Source organism: Simochromis diagramma, unplaced genomic scaffold (genome assembly GCF_900408965.1).
Source record: "Simochromis diagramma unplaced genomic scaffold, fSimDia1.1 OVJJ01000325.1, whole genome shotgun sequence".
Lineage (NCBI taxonomy): Eukaryota > Metazoa > Chordata > Actinopteri > Cichliformes > Cichlidae > Simochromis > Simochromis diagramma.
The window spans coordinates 1-17,790 of record NW_024387291.1 but is presented as its reverse complement, the minus strand read 5'-3'; the positions used below and the strand labels follow the sequence as shown (position 1 = coordinate 17,790).

The 17,790-nt window shown below is 40.1% G+C and overlaps 1 pseudogene; it reads left to right on the top strand.

Moving 5' to 3' along the window:
- Window positions 1–12,064: 12,064 nt before the first annotated feature.
- On the top strand, window positions 12,065–17,456 carry LOC120716444 (annotated as a pseudogene).
- Window positions 17,457–17,790: the final 334 nt, after the last annotated feature.

Below are 17,790 nucleotides of genomic sequence, written 5' to 3'. Positions count from 1 at the left end.
AAGGGGTACTGTGAGATTATTATATTATCTTATGCCACGTTATGCCCCTGATTAATGATTAATGATTGTGAAGCTATTATGTAGGTTTAGTTTGCATTATTCTCCTGAATTAGAAGAAGGTGAAACTATTACATTTGTTAAACTGATTTGTATTACATTAGGCTGCTGATTTATTGTGAATGAATGATATTGTTTTATGATGCATTATACTGCTGAGTTATAAGAAATACTGTTTTCAGAGAGTCAGGACCTTGCTTTTTCTGATAATAGAGGAGACAGAGAGCACATTCCACGGGAGCTTCACTCCCACCGTTGTTAAAGGTAGACGAAATAGGGAGCCAAGGCCATAAGTCAGGCTCGCTTTTGATTAGAGAGTCCCAAACATGATAGCTTCAACCAAGTTTGAAGAATTAAGAGACCAATTGAGGAGATAAGTGTGGGAGGCGTAGTAGGGAAAGGTGTTTGTTTTTGTCTGATGTCTCAGAGGGTGTTGTCTCATTCCCTGGGCCAGAGGGCGGCTAGAGAGGGAACGGTGACCCGGGCCCATGATGCCATTGATGGACATGGAAGCAGCTGAGCGGGCCGAGGAGTGACACAAGCAACGTATGGTGACCTCTTGTGGTCAAGAGGTCAAAAGCGGGAGTGTGGAGATCAGGGAAATACTTTACTGCTACTATTCATAACCATCATCATTACCATTACATTAATTATCATTTCATCAAAGCATTTATTCAATAGATTACACATGTTCTTAGTTAAGATTATTACACCTATCACAGAGAGCGTCTGTCTGGTAAAAGGTTAGAAGCATCAACGGGCGGGGTGAGGCTGAGTGCGTTGGAGGTCGAGACACACAAACAGTAGTTAGACTCATATTTAGGTAAGAGTTCAAATAATAGTTTGCAAAAGCTTGTGACTGCAAAATTGTGTCTGCCTAAGGGACAGTTTGTTCCAGGAGATAAGTGAGAGTTAGAAGATTAATAGGAAGCACCTGGCCTCGAGACGGAGAAGATGTCCTTTTAAATGTGTCCAAAGTCGTCAACAGAACATTTGTGGTTTTGAAACTTATGCATGTGTTGTATCTGCTTGATGCATGAGGGGGCGTCATAAAAGTAAACCCTGATGGTATAAAACAACTGCTTGTGTATCATTGGGCGGAGATCGATGCTGTCTGTGGGCAGTGTTCATCTCCCCACGCGCGTGTTCATTAAAATCATTGTTTGACCGAAGCTCTTCTGGACCATTATTGTTTTGTGCTCACCCTCAATATTTGAACTCGTAACAAACAGCAATAACAGCAAAACATGTAATGGACGTGCTGGTCCACTAGACAACATCATGTTGATGTAATGCTTTGGGTCTCTTATGCAAAGTAAAGAGGCTGAAATAAGGTGTCCATGAGTATCAGTTTTCAACATTCAGTATTAAGAGACAAAGACTGTACGGGTTGGGCCAGTCGTCAAGTCCTGGAGCAAAGTGAGCCTGCAAATCAATAAGATGCAAATCAGTTTATAACTTTCATATAATGTTTGAATTTGTTTATTCTGAGTTTTATTGTTCAGTTAGTTTCCACAGTTCATATATCATGTGTAATTTTTCATTAGTTTCAGTGTTTGTTTGTATTTTATTCTATTCATGATGGTTGTGTTGACAGATTTGTCCAAATTTAAAGCTGTAGATGTGAACTTTTGGTTCCTTTATTATTACCTGTATAATTAGTTTCAGTCTTTGTGAAGTGGGGAAGGAGGACCCAAAAGCAGGACTCGTGCGATGGAGAGTGCTCTTTATTTACAGTGGAGTAAATAAGACAACACAATAATCCCTTGAGCTCCCTCGACTCCTGTGTCATGTCTTCACCCAAAACTCCGTGCTCTCTGCTCCGTGGCTGCTGTCCACCTGTGCTCCACTCTCCTCCTCCTGGGAAAAAAAACAACAGAGGCAGCCGTCAGGACACCATGCCGCCTAATCAACAAAAAACAGTCCCAGTCTAAATAATCTAAAAGACCAACCACAGCTCCAGTGATGGCAACACACAGTTCTAGTGACCAACCCAGTGGGCGGCACTCGAGACAAAGCAGTTCAGGTGGCCTGCATACATTTAGTATCAGGCTTTACAAAAAAAAGTATCAACTATGTTAGGATCCATGTTCATCATGTGTGATGTGTGTTTACATTTGAAGGTGTTTGTGGATTTGTCACCTCTCTTCAAGGTGTGGTTTGTGTTTGATGCTGAAAGAGATAAAGACTGCTGATTGGCTGAAGTAGGGTTCAATAAAAATTGTTTGGTTGTTGTTTTGGGCACTGCTCAGGTCCACATTAAATAAACTGCTGCTCATGTGTGTTTGTAGGTTCTCAGTCATCCAGGTCATGGTTGTCTAAGGAGCCTGGAAAGAAAGCGACTTTACTTCTTTAAGGTTCTGGATGATGTTTAACTTCTGATCCAAGAAGCTTCTTCAGTTGATGTGCTTCCTTTGCTCATTTTCCACCTCTGCACAGTTTCGTTTGATGACAATGCAGTGCAGTTCTCCCAAACATACAACAGAGGGCGCTATGCACATTCACTGAAGTGCAGAAAAATACAAGTGGAGGAGGAAACAAACAGCAGCATCAAGAGAGAAAACTGAAGTGTTCAAAGCGAGTTACTTTAGTCTCTTATTGTAATATTAATCGACATCTAAACATCACGTTGATGCTTCATGTTTGAGTTCCGTGTCCTTTTACTGCTCAGTTGGAAAATATTGATGCAATTTAAAAGAAGAGGAGAAGAGTAATTTCTCTGTACTACTTCAAAAGTAATTTGAAAGCACTGCCTCATATGGAAAATGAATCATGATGAAATCCTGAAACAAATAGTGTTTGTGAATATGAAGAGTTTAGTTTTCAGTTTGGTCTTAGAAGTATAAAAATGCAGGACTGAAGACAAGATGGAAATGATGTGTTATGAGAAATAAAACACATATGTCGCTATGTACTATAATTTTATTTTGTTTATTTTTTGTTCTTGTAGGTTTTTTGCTTTAGTGTAAATTTTGAAAGCACTGCTTTTAGTTTGAAAATTGGATTCAGTGTTTAGAGTTCGGACAAAACAATGGACGGTTTCAAGAAATGTATTTTATCAACAAAACTTATTTTGATGGTTACTGTATTTATTTTAATGCCCTCAGTGCAGTGATTGAAAAAAAGTTCATCTGACACCAATGAGCCAACAGCCTCCACGTAAACATTTCTTTTTTTCTTTCTTTTTTTTTTTAAACAGGGTTTGAATAATCAGCGCTGACATACAGACATTTATGCGCTGGGTATAACAGACATGCTTACCGTGTGAAAGGACCGCGGATGTCTTGGAGCAGAGAAACATGCTGTATTGTTGTTTTTCTTTATTGCATAAGCAGCGCCCGACTGTCAGAAACGCTCTGTGCGGGTAGCAAAGTCGGCTCCAACGCACCTGCAGGCATCCATTTGAAAGAAAGGTGTCGCTGCCGCTAGGCTCTCGGGATTTATTTATATTTGCGGCATTCTGGTGCGTTAAAACTAGCAGCCTCTGTGTCCCGCTTGGATCACCATTCTGAAAATTCAGATATTTAAATAAAATGATGAATCGGCGAGTGATGAGGAGCCACGTAGATCCTAAAATGAGGTTTGATTAAATTAAACTCTTATGAACAGTGATGACGCGTTCCAAACAAACGATGCTTTCTACATGGCCAAATTGTGTGCTCACTACCTCACACCGCTGTGTCCGGGGTCCGAAAAAAAAAGTTAAAACGATATACCTTGCGAAAGTTGTGAAGTGCTGAGGAAAATACTGTGTGTCTGATGGGGTGTTTTTATATAGGTGGACTTGGTTTCAGTTGACCTCTGACATGGAGAGATGAAAAGAGCAGTTTGTAAAGAAAAAAGGTGAAAAACTATGGAGGTTCAGTTAGTCGCTAGGAGGTGTCATTGTTAGATAAAGGAGCAGTTTGTAAAGAAAAAAGGTGGAAACTATGGAACTACAGTTGGGATGTGTGTGCTGGGATGCTCTTGATAAGTATGCAGCTTTTATTGTTTTATGACTTGTTTTGCTGACTGTTGGGGCCCTACCTGTAACCCCCTCTGTCTAATCATCAAGTCTTACTGTTGCAGTGCGTTTGTGTGGCTACTAGACAATTATAGGTTGTATTAAAGCAGGGGTGTCAAACTCAAATACACAGTGGGCCAAAATTCAAAACTGGAACAAAGTCGCGGGCTAACATTAATATTTATTGGAAAAAAAATCTTCCTCCAGATATAAGAATGAATATTTTCTTATGGACTCAAATAAGTTTTGCTGGAAACCTGAATATGGAACAAGCAAAGCTTAATACTAAACAATATATATATTAGCTGTATAATACCAGTAGGCCAGCTCTAATAGTAATTTGGTATGGCTTTGCGGGCCAAATGTAATTAGGCTGCGGGCCAGAGTTTGACACCTATGTATTAAAGGAACATTGGGGGGTCGATACAGTGCTATTGTGGCTAGTTAAGAATGTGGTTTTTAGAAGTATCACAAGAAAAGTTTATTTCTAAAGGGATACATGTTGTTTGTGGTACTCTGTTTTAAAAACTATTAGCCTCTGTGTCTTTCAGAGCACAAAAGAAAAGTGAAATGCTCCTAAACTAGTTAAAAAAGTGCCTTTATATTACTACTGAGGTTGAGGCAGTAACAAAGTTCTTTAAATCATCAGGCAAGAAAATCCAGAAACCTTGGGTTAGCCGTGGCTATCCGGGTCATCTGAGCCCGAATAGCCTCCTTCTCCTCCTCCTGCACAGGAAATAATCCAAAGTCCGTTAAATTCAAAAGAGTCACTGAAATAAATGTCTGCTGGGTAAAACACGGTCAGGTTAAAAGCGAGCCGTTTAATGTGGCTGATAAACGAGTACAAAAACAAAAGGCAGATGCACACAAGAAAGAACCTAACTAGAAGTAAACTGGGAAAACTAAATGCAAAGAACAAAACCTTGAACGTTGCAAACATGACATGGACATGGACACTCCTGGAGACATGGAACAACAGACAACCTGACAAAGAATGAACAGAAACACACAGAATAAATACACACAAGGGTGATTAGGGGGAAGTGGAAACACATGGGGAAACAGCTGACACTACTCTGACATAACGAGACAAAGGAAGCAAAGCTGACTACACTGAAATAGGACACAGACCTTCAAAATAAAACAGGAAACATGAGACGCAGACAAGACAATATAAACTTGATAACATAAGAGGGCAAAGGGAGACTAAAACACAGGGGTAGAAGACACAAGAGGAATCTAAATAAACAAATGAGCTTAGATAACCTAATGAACTTAAAAATAAACCATAAACATCAAAAATAAACTAAAACTTAAAACGCTGGGTCAAAAGACCCAGGATCGTGACAGTGGGAGGTTGAAGCTGCCACAGGGCAAAAGCAGGACAGGCTGCCAGTTTATCACAGGGCTAACACAATATATGTGATAGAAAATCAACTGAAATGTTTGATATTTATTTATAATAATAAGAGAATAACTACTATTTATAATAATATTATAGTTGTTATTATAAATATGTGTATATTTTTTATAACACCCAACATAAAAGGCTTCTTTCCAAACCTGAGCTGTTTCAGACGCTTCTTGAAATTCTGACTTCTCTGAACTCAGTGTAAGGTGTCTGCTCCCTCACTGCGGCTGTGCCTGGAAGTACTTCTGCTTCTTGTCTTCCCCTAATGCAGCTTTAAAGTATTAAGTATGAAGCAACAGTGCTTCTCTTTGCGCCTCTGAAATCTGTGTTCTCTCTACTGATAAACAAAAGAAACAATGTAAAATGTATTAATAAATCAGTAACAAAAATATAGCGTAGAAGGTAAGTAGAGATTTTCATACCATCTTCAAGCCTAATGCTTTTAAGTCCCACACTCAATGCAGCCTGACTCAAAACCTGATTCTAAATGGTTCAGCACAGACAGAGAGGCACAAATGTTTAGTATTAACCTAAGTTACTGATCATTTACAGTATTACAGAGTCTATCAGTCTTTGCATGATGTAAACATTCCTGTAAGTTTCTAGCTGACTCTCAGGTGTCACAGGTGTGCCAGCAGGAAAGAGGGTCAATAAACCTGCATCCTGAAGTTTGTCATGCAGGATTAAAGGAGCCAGACTTTGTTCACACAGGTAGAATTTTATTTTACACTGACTCTGGGTAAGTATGAGTATCATACGGTTTAAATGAAGCGCTAGAACTAGCAGAAATTTATTATAGATCCATTGAAGCTAATCAGGATCTTTACTGTGAATCTGTGGATGCGATTAACCATGTTACTGGTAACTTCATTAACTAGTAACTTAGCAACTTAGTCATAACAGGAGTTAATATTTCTGTCTAGACACCATTTAAATAGTAACCGCTTTACCACAATATAAGCTAACCTTTACACCGTAACTTTAAGCTAGCACCATAAAGACTGTAAAACACGTAATAATATCTACAAATGCATCTCAAAGCTCTTATATCAGCACTCGCAGTATTACTCAACACAACCACATTAACATTATTGAGTGCAGTGTTGGGGAGTAATACATGTACAGGTGTTACGTATGTAAAGTACAAAATATGAGTAACCAGTTCGCCACAGTTACCGTTTAAATAGGTGATAATTAGAATCAGTGGCGGCTGGCCCATAGGGGGCGCTCGGGCTCCGCCCCCCCAAATGTGGAGGAGTAAAAATATATATTTTTAAAAAATTCATCAATGATAGTTTTACTATGTGTGTGCCCATATACAGCCAGGCGTATTTTAACATTTTCACCAGCTGACTCATTAAAGTTCAACCAACAAACGGTGTTTTTCTTCTTCTGGGGCGCTCGTCAAAGCGCCCTTGATATGCAGCGAAATAGCCTATCATTAAATGGTTGCCAGGGGAAAATAATAAATATTTGACCTATCAGCGTCGCTGAATTAAATGGTTTGGGGGCGCTTAAAATTGCGCCCCTGCAGAAAACGCGCGAAGATTTGCTGTTCTAGAATTTTACCTCAGTCAGTAGCCTAAGTGAGCTATAAGGTCAGAGAGAGACGATGGCAGCGGTATTGTTAACGGTTGAGGCACAGCCTCCCCCAAATTCGGTTAGATCGCTTCTAACCTACCCTTTTGCCAGAAGGACAATGGCAGAAAAACTGCAAGTTAAAGAGTTGGGACCTGACAAGCCCGAAATTCAACTAACCCAGGCAACGAAGGAGAAGTCAAAAGCATACAACAGGACTTTTTGTCGGAGTTGGTTCCAGCGCAAGTCGTGGCTGACAGGCTGTGCATATTGATTTATATGATGCAGCCGGCTTTATATTGTTGCTTGATTACACCACACAACATTGGATTGATGTAGCCTAAGTAATGAGTAAGTGGACACATTCATTTTTGCTTAAAGGCTACTGGATGCTAATTTCTTTCGCTTTCTACCTGTAACTTATGTAGCTAGAGGAAAGCTTTCTGTTGTGTGTTGCCATCTAGTGGGCATGAGGTATCACTGTATGAGTTAATCACCTAGCAACAAATTAAAATTGTGTTGTTTGATGTACTCATTAAATGGGTCATTTTAGTCGATATCATAAAAATTGCCCCCCCTGAGATTTTTTTCAGGAGCCGCCACTGATTAGAATACAGTTACTGAAATAAATGGATTACACAGCGGTCATTTTCTGTTTCATATGTTAGGCTATCCCATCTCTAATTTTGGTAATTAAACGCATTGCCGGAAACCCAAATAAAACACGTAATAAGAGGCTCGAATGTACTGTTAATGTTGATGGCGTCAGTTACACAATGGACCCGGAGCCAGCACAACAGAGCCAGCAGCAGGGCAGGAATGCATTTCTTACTTGGAAATTCCAACACCACTTCACATTTAAAGAAGAAAAGGATGAAATCTGACCCTGCAATGCAAACTCTGCTTCCTAGCAACCAAGCTGCTCTCAGCATCAAAGACTCCACCTCCAACCTAAAGAAACATCTGGAAGTAAGTTTGTTTAAAAACTAATGTTAGCCTACTGAAACTACCGTCAGTATCTAGGATGTACTACTGCTGTGTGATATTTTTATTATTACTGAAGGCTACTCACCACCAAGCTAACATCAAATCTTATCTTAACACCTTATGTTAACTTATGTTAACATAAGTCTTTGCTCCTCTACAGTAAATATTCAGGGAGATTTGGGCTTAACAGAAAAACAAACAAGAATTTGCAGGATGTGATCGCTACATTCATGTAGTTGTAAAAAGCATGACAATATATTAAGTCTGTGAAGGTTCTCAGTCATCAGGTCATCGTAGTCTAAAGAGCTCGGAAAGAAAAGCGTCTGGACCTCTTTAAGTTACTTGAAGATGTTCTCGGATGAGAGGTGAAACGTTTTCAAGCAGCTTAAAGAAGTCCAGACGCTTTTCTTTCCGAGCTCTTTAGACTTTTAATATATTAAGTAATTGAAAGTATTCAGAATACGTTACTCACATTGAGTAACTTAATGGGATACATTACAAACTACAGCTTGGGGCATGTATTCTGTCATTTGTAGTGGAATACATTTTAAAGGTAACTTTCCCAACACTGACTGAGTGATTACTGACACTCGCTGACTTTTTATAGTCACTCTATAAATGCTGTCCATTTAAATCATCTCACTTGTAAACACTGCCGTATCAACCGGAGATCAGTGAGAATGGATTCTGGAGTCTTCCCATCCTCCTGTTAGTGATCCTCCATCTGAATGGATGATAACAACCTTCTGAACTGACTAGCAGGTGTAGAAAGCCCGACTAGCCCATATCTATGGGACTGATCACTGCTGATAAACCCACTAAATGGATGGATAAGAGCTCTGGTCACATTTGGAGTTGGGCCACAGCTCTGCACAGTGGCTGCCAAATGGTCGTCTTCTATTGTGAAATTCAGCACAGCAGAGAAGAAATAGCACATTATGACACAGTATGATGGAAAGGCAAATAAGAAAAGTGTGTAAATTAATAGATTCAACTCATGTTTTACTTTACATTTTGACAGCATGACTGCTCTTCCCTTCCATCAAGTACATTTTTCCATTTCTAGAATCCCTAGAAGCTAGAAACACAAAACAAGGCTACGTCCACACGTACACGGGTATTTTTGAAAACGGAGATTTTTCGTTTTTAAAAAAAATCCCGTCCACAAAAACGAAGGAAAACGCTGCTAGGAACATGCCAAAGCAGCAGATGGCGCTATATTCCTATCCATGTAGAAATGTTGGCCAATCAGAAGTCAGCCTGGGTGGGAAAGAGTAAACAAAGATGGCGCATAGAAGCAGAACTGAGTCCTATGTGTGGAGGGACCGTAACTGTGTAAGCATTTAAACACTGCAGAGAGTAAAATGAACAGTAATGGTATTTTGTGTAAGTCCGCCATTGTAGAAATTCATTTCACCGAAACAATAACCTGGCGCACAGTGTGACGTCAAAAAATGCGCACACCTTTGACGCTGCGTTTTCTCCGTTTTTCTCGTCCACACGTAAACGCAAAAACTGAGTTTTCAAAAATATCCACCCTGGCTGGAGTTTTTAAAAATCTCCGTTTTCAGTGACCGAAAACGCCGTTTACGTGTGGACGAAAGGTGCAAACGCATAGAAAAATCTGCGTTTTCAAAAATACCTGGGTACGTGTGGACGTAGCCCAAGATACTGCTGTTATTATTAAATAGTTTCAATTTGTTTCTTAGTTTATTTGTGATTTAAATTTTCACCTTTCATCTTTATGCTTAGTTTGTTCTGGTTACTTTGAATTTTGTAGCCTCGAACTTATTTCTCAGACTATCTCCTTTTGTAATTTGTAAAAATAGTTCAGTGAGTTTATTTTCCTCCATTGTCCTGCGTTCTGTGTCACGTCTGTGTTTCTGTTCTTGCACACCAAGTTACTTATTGTGTTAGTCTGTTGTCTCTTGTGGTTTTTATTTTGTTTTACGTCGCTTGTCTCGTTTTCTTATTTAGCTTCAGCTGCCCTCCCAGGTGTCTCCTGTTTGTCCTGAGCTCCTTGTGTATTTACTCCCTCAGTTTGTCTTAATTGGTTGCTGTGTCCTCCCTCTCTGTATTGTTTCCTTCCTCAGTGTTTCCCTGGTTTTGCTAGTATCCAGTTTCCCTGCTGCTGCCCTGCCACTGTGTTTTTGTATTTTTTGCTACTGCATTGAAGCTGATCTTTGAGTTCATCCTTTGTCTCCTGAGTTCTGCATTTGGGTCCATATTTGAAATATATTCGAAAGACTAACTCTGTAGGTGCTCACACGCCACTGCACGCTCATGCATGTGTGGGAAAGAAAGAGAAAGAGAGAAATACTGCTACAAGCTAGTTGTGATAAATGGTAGTTTAAATTGTGTCCAGGTAATGAACCATTAAATCTCCTCTTGCACCATCTGAATCTCTCTGCAATCACATCACATAGTATGCATATTTTAATTTATACAGCCAAATATCACAAATCAGACCTTAAGGTCTTTGCCACCTGGACACATCACCAACCGCTCTGAAGAAGCTTAGAGTGGGTTTGGAAATAGACACCTGAGGTGAAAGAATTCAATTGATTAAAGTTGTGCTATTATTAAAAAGGTAACAATATCAAGATATGATTCAGGAGGATGTGAAACAACTTCTTAGGTTATGTACTTATTGATTATCAATAATTAACAATGAATATGTTTATTTTACAACCATGCAAACATGACTGATTAACCTGCATGGGGAAAAACTGAATATTGAGTATTAACAACTAAGAGTGCAATAAGTGACCACTGAAAGAGGCCCACACAAAAAGTTTTAAGGCTGTAAGACAGCTGTATGTCACAGAACAATGAACTTCATTTTGAGCTTACTCATAATCAAATAGCATTTCATATCTTTGTTCACTAAGGCAGGAAAACAGCGTGTGTGTTCTGGTGCTCGCTTGCTTTGTTGTGACGGAAGGAAGGTTGTTATGTTTATTAATAGCTTAGTATTCATCAAGCCACTGGGCAGATATGGCCAAACTTTTGAAACTTTTAGGTGTTGTCCAACATCAGCAGCAGTCAACGTTATGTGTACATAGAAAAGTGTGTCTTTGTCAATACATGTCGTTGCCTGTTCATTCTCTCTTACTGCTGTGTATGCCATTTCCCCCCCCATGTTTTATCTTTCTTTGCTACATATCTTTTAGAGACACAGTTTTATATTTTATTAAACTGGCTCACTCATTCTCTTGCCAATAGTCAGATGAAAAATGTAATAGTGCTTGCACGTCTATTTTTGACAGAAGCCTGTTAAAACATTTAAATACCCCTAAAGCTCACATTAGCTAGTTATATAGTATTGTTGTCTAGATGCAAAAAAATGTCACTTGTGAGTTTTACAGAGAAGACATAAACACTAAACATGCAGCAAAAGTCTCCTGCCCACTTGAAACCAAGAACAATACAGCACTTGAGTGCCGGCTGTCTCCAGGCAACCTCAAGGTAACAAGACTTCCCAAGTTGTTGTCTATCCAATAAAAATTCAAAGTCCATACTAGCAAAGAACAATCTAAGACGTGATGGGAAATCTGTTACCTTTACACAGTCAGCCTAGATGTTTCCTCTAAAACTCTAAAACGCAATTATAATGCAGTTTAGTTGAAGTTTCATGGACCTGGATTAACGTTACATTAATGATAATCCAGGTGCTAATCTAAGCTAAATAACACCTAGCACCTTTCTTACTCCTAAGGGTTTTACATAAATTCTATACTTTGACAAAAACTATTATTATGTACTATATTTATATTTTAAAGTTAAGCAACAAGTTTGCTGCAGTGTGTATAATTGCATGCAAACTGTGTGCTGTGTCTATTCCACCATGTAAAGCAGGGTTCCCCAATCCCAGTCCACGGGGGGCCGGTGTCCCTGCAGGTTTTAGATCTCACCCTGGGTCAACACACCTGAATCACATGATTAGTTCATTACCAGGCCTCTGGAGAACTTCAAGACATGTTAAGAAGGTAATTTATCCATTTAAATCAGCTGTGATGGATCAAGGACACATCTAAAACCTGCAGGGACACCGGCCCTCGTGGACTGGGATTGGGGACCCCTGATGTAAAGGATGCTACAAAGGATGAAGCATTTTCTCCAACAACAGATCTGCTCGAACAGAAACTGAAAACAGAACTCAGAAAAGGTCCCAGAAGAAACTTTATAGCTCTACAGCCACATTTCAGTGGACGAACAACCAACACGGCTGATTTGTTGGAAGAGTTGATTAACTGGACATCTCCAAAATGTTAGAATACACCTTTAATGCATTAATTGCTTTATATTTCATGTCCACATGAAGTGTGCTAAATTAATTAACTTTGCTTTCTGTAGGGCTGCTGATCTTCTACTGATGTGAGCTTACCAACAACTGTTGCCTGATAGTCGTTAACGCCTCGATGGAGCTCGTCCAGTTTGCATTGCTGCCTCAGGAAGTTCCTACAGCTACCTGGAGCAACACCTCTGCCCCCTCCTACTCTCATTTCCTGCTCCTTTCTACTCCCTCCGAACCGCTTCACAGCTTCAACCAAGATGACACTTCGTTTCTCCTTAACAGCTCCTGTCAAAATTGCACCAAAAGTAAACCAGGATCCCTCCCTGGCTTGGCTGGAATCTTCATCCCACTCATTTATGGCATCGTTTGTGTCGTTGGCTTGGTGGGAAACACTCTGGTCATCCATGTTGTTTTCAACTACACAAAACACGAGTCAGTCACAAACATCTACATCCTCAGCCATTGCAGATGAGCTTTTCATGCTGGGCCTACCCTTCTTGGCGGTACAGAACGCTTTGCTCTCGTGGCCTTTCGGCTCTCTGATGTGCCGAGTGGTTATGACAGTGGATGCCATCAACCAGTTTACCAGCATCTTTTGTCTAACTGTGATGTCAGTGGACCGATACCTGGCTGTGGTGCATCCCATCCGCTCTTCTTGGTGGCGGCGCCCCCACGTGGCTAAGGCTATCAGTGGCACCGTTTGGGCGGGGTCCTTTGTGGTGGTGCTGCTGGTAGTGGTGTTCGCGGACGTGCTGAAGGATGATGGGAACTGCAGCATCGTGTGGCCTGAACCAGCAGAAGTGTGGAAGACATCGTTTATTGTCTACACGTGCACTGTTGGAGTCTTCTGCCCCCTGCTGGTCATCTGCTTGTGCTACCCGCTGATCGTCATCAAGGTATGACTTTTAGAGTAACACTGAAATAATTTGAGTTTTTAAGATAAAGGAGGAAGTTGGAGACATTTTTGAAAAAGTGTAGTCTATTCAATACTCTTTTCTAAAAATATTACATAGTCTAACTCAGATGAGCAATAGTGAAGTAGGAGCCTTTTATTGTTGATTAAAACACCGCAGCATTAGTGTCATGGCCAACTTAAATCAAACTAGAATCCGCAAGTAAACCGATTTCAGCTGCAAACTGTTTTAAGAGTATTGTGGCTTCAGTCAACTAATGTTGATGTACTTGATTGACATTTTATGATTGACAATTAACTGTTCATCCACTGTCTAAAAAAAGCCATTTCCTTTAAGGCCACTCTTACACCCTCAGGAAAGGGCTAGGGGATGAGGGGATTAACAATGATAAGCTCAGGGGACAGATAACGAGTCAACTATACTGTTATATCACTCCAACAAAGGATGTCAACAGACTAGAATCTGCTGAAAAGACAAGAAATGGTTAATCAAAGAAAAACTTCACTCTCACATAGGGCACTGGCTGCTCACTACTAGCTCAAACACAGCGCTAAACTCATCGTCAAATACGTCAAAGCACATCACTACACAAGCCTCTGCAGGCTGGGAAACAAACACCTAAGGTCACCACAGTACTGACACTGGCGTACACCGAGGAGCTCTCCACAAGCTTGTATCCAGCTATACACTGGCTCCTCAGGAGAAATGGGCGGCAGCTGAACCTGTGGGAGCCTGCTAGGGTTATAACAGCCATCCTCACTTTAAGCCAGCTTTCTTCTGTTCATTATAAACAGGTTGAAAAAGCAGGCGGTGGCTGTGTTCACAGCCAGAGCTGTGAGCATGAGATGACCATATTAACGATTTCCCCACATATTACACAGATAAACAAGCAGTAAACACTGTCCTAAACCTCACTGTGCACAGCGATTACTTGCACATGCATTGACCACAAGGTTTACAAATTTGGGCCATGTTTAACATGAGTATCTAATTTTAACAGTATACACCAATGAGGCTTAATATTATGATCACTGATAGGTGAAGTGAATAACACTGATTATTTCTTTATCGGGGCACCTGTTAGTGGGTGGGATGTATTAGGGAGCAACTGAACATTTTGTAGTCAAAGTTTGAGTTAGAAGCAGAAAAATGGGCGAGCACAGGGGTTTGAGTGAGTCTGCAGTATTAATAATATTAATATTGTGATGGCTGGATCATCTCCAAAACTGCAGCTCTTGTGGGGGGTTCCCGGCTTGCAGTAGTATCTATCAAAAGTGGTCCAAGGAAGGAGCAGTGGTGAACCAGCAACAGGGTCATGTGCAACGCATGAGGCAGCATAGCTGCAGACCAGTCAGGGTGCCCGTGCTGACCTCTGTACATTCATGAAAGCACCAAAAATGGGCACATGAGCATCAGAACTGAACCACGGAGCAACAGAAATACATGGCCTCTATAGCTGTGCCCTCTTTCAGCAACGCAAACATGTTTCAGGACTGGTTTAAAGAGTACAACAACATGTTTAAGGTTGAGAAGCTCCGAGGCCCCACCTCGCAACTTCCAGAACTTAAAGGATCTGTTGCTAGAATCTTGTTGCAGATACAGCACACCTTCAGGGCTCCAGTGGAGTCCATTCTTCAGGGCTGTTTTGGTATCAAAAGGGGGACCTGTGGCCTGTGGTCATAATGTTATGCCTGATCGGTATCTGCATGAGTGTGTGTGTGTACACTGTTACTGTAACTTGTTTATATGTAAACAAGGTTATAACTTTTCATCTTCCACTTTCACAGTTGCTAATCTTTTTGCAGTCATGATTAACATTGCTCATGTTGACTCATTGTGAATCATGTTGCTGCATCTGTGGGACACATAATTGAACTTTGGGAACATAATGGCTCCTTCCACACTAAAACTCTGTCTCGGTTATTTTTGTTTAAAAAAAAGAACCTCACTCCTCTCCACAGTGACGTCCCCCTAAACTTACATTACTCAGAAAATCTGCCAACATGTGCGTAGATGCTGAAGTCCAACGTAAATGGACTACACTCTGTTAATATCACTAATGGCACAGGAGGATGAGTGTACTTAAGTAGCATTTGCACAGACCTAATGGAAAAGCAGAGTGTGCCATGGTTAGCAGGTGTTTCTACATTTTGGGAGAGAAACAGCAATCAGACTGCGTGAATGTTGTTCTTCCAGCAATCTGAACTCTTAACTCTATAAATATGTTTAAACAACAAACAGAATCACGTATATCCTCCCTAACCACCAGCAGGATCTCAGATAGTGTTGACTGTTTGTCATAGTTGTTCTATGTTTGACAGTTTACGTTATTTCAGTGACTTTTCTATTTCAGGAAATCCATCCATCTATCCATCCATCTTTTTAACTACTGGGTCATTAAGTAGGCTGAAGCCCATCCCAGCTGTCATTAGGCAAAGGGCGGGGTAGACCTCGGACAGGCCATAAAACAGGATTAATCTGGTACACTAGTCTCTTTCTTTCTTTAAAAAAAACATCTGTGTCTGCAAACATTTGTGTTATCAGTTTCATTTGAGCCTGAATACATTTTGGATGAAATTTCTCAAGTTTTTAAAAATGAGAAATTAAACTGTTATTCTACTATGAGACCAGACGGGGGCAGCCCTGCCTTATTATGTATTATTCTCTCTTGCTAGACATGGTTAGGATGGCTTTTGTGTCAAACTAACCAAAGTAATGTTGTTGGTTAATGTTTTTGTGAACAGTGGTATTTCAAGTATGGTCCTGTTTTTTTTCTCCATTACAGGAGTTTCACTGGTTAAACAATCAGTGAATTGAAAGATTGTTGAATGAATGAATAACCAATGAAATGAAAGGTTGCCTATGACTTGTTGGCTGATCGCTGACCTTCTCTACTCTCCCCACAGATTCGACAAATATTCAGCTAATGTGATGGTGGACAGCAAGCCGGTCAACCTGGGCCTCTGGGATACAGCTGGACAGGAAGATTATGACAGGCTCCGCCCACTGTCCTAGCCACAGACGGTACAGAATCACACATACACACACAGGCACACACAGTAACTAATGGACATAAAGTTACACAGACAGAACTTGCATAACATGTCAGCTAATTAAAACTGCAGCAGCTATTCTAATTCTTTGTCTCCTTGTCTCTCCATCCAGGATGTTTTCCTAATCTGCTTCTCCCTGGTTAGCCCGGCATCCTATGAGAATGTCAGAGCTAAGGTGAGTTTTGGCTGTTTTTTATGAGGCCTGTCTCTCAGCTGCCAAGGAACAAAATGTTGTTCAAATCCATAATTCCTCTTTTAGGTTGTAACAGACCGTGAGAGTCATCCAGGGCAAAAGTAGAAAAGTAGACGAGACTAGACAAGGACATTGAGAAGCCAAGCAGGAAAGAGAAGGAAGAGGGAGAGGAGAAAAGTGCGACTGCCTTCATCCAGAGCCAAACGAAAAAGGAAACTGTAGACACTTATCACTAAGAGGTGATTCAGAAGTTTGTTCTTGCACATATAATGGACAGAAACATTAAAGAGAAAAGAAAAGACATAAATGAACACAACACAAGACAGAAAAGTTTCACATGCTTTGTACTCAATTTCATTTTTTTGCAGAGGAAAAATAAATTTGTCCTGAATATTGTTGGAGTAATTTTGTCCCACAGGCATCAATTTAACCCCATGATTTATGTGACCTTTGTTTTAGATTCTCACAGGAGCACAGAAGAAGAGAAAAGGACTGCAGACCCTGAAGAATATATGCAAATCTGCCATGTCTCTAATGTATATCTACAACTTTAAACAAAACAAAAAACAAAACAATGTATGGTGTGCAGGTTTGCTATTGTTTTAGAAATGCCAACGAGCTCTTAAGTCCAAATCCAGACGCTGCCCAGACAGGATTTCTTTGTAAAATATATCAGTTTAGAGATTATAGACCCTTTGAGTTTAAGTGTAAGTCTGAGAGCAGCATGCTGCCTTCATCTAAAGTACTGCCAACAATATATATGTGTTTCATGAAACCTAAAATAAAAATAACTTTTGTAACTGAAATAAACACAGTGTTTCAGTATGATTTGTTCACTGTGCTGTTTTCAGGGTGATGAATGTAAGGAAGAGAAATGGTCGTTTGTGAGGAAGCAAGCAACAAGCAAACTTGTGTCTGAATAAGATTTATTAACAAATGTATTATTTGTTGTGCTATTAAAATTAAAATAAAACATTTGATTGCACAAAAGATTCACATTATTTCTCCACAACATGTGGCGTTTTGGAGTGAATGCCTATACTCAACTATGGGGGATATAAAATTCTCATTTTGATACAGCTGCTGATATCGCCTATACTCTATCCTTATTTACATATTGTGGAGAACAGCATCTTTTTCTGGTGGTGAGTTGAAAATGTTCAGACTCAAACAGCACTTTCAGTTTTGCAGTTTAATGTTTGACCAGCTTTTTTGCCAAAACACCTTCATGTTTCAATCATTTTAGTAATCCTGCGGATATCAACAGTTAATCATGTCACATGGTGCTTCTGCCAGT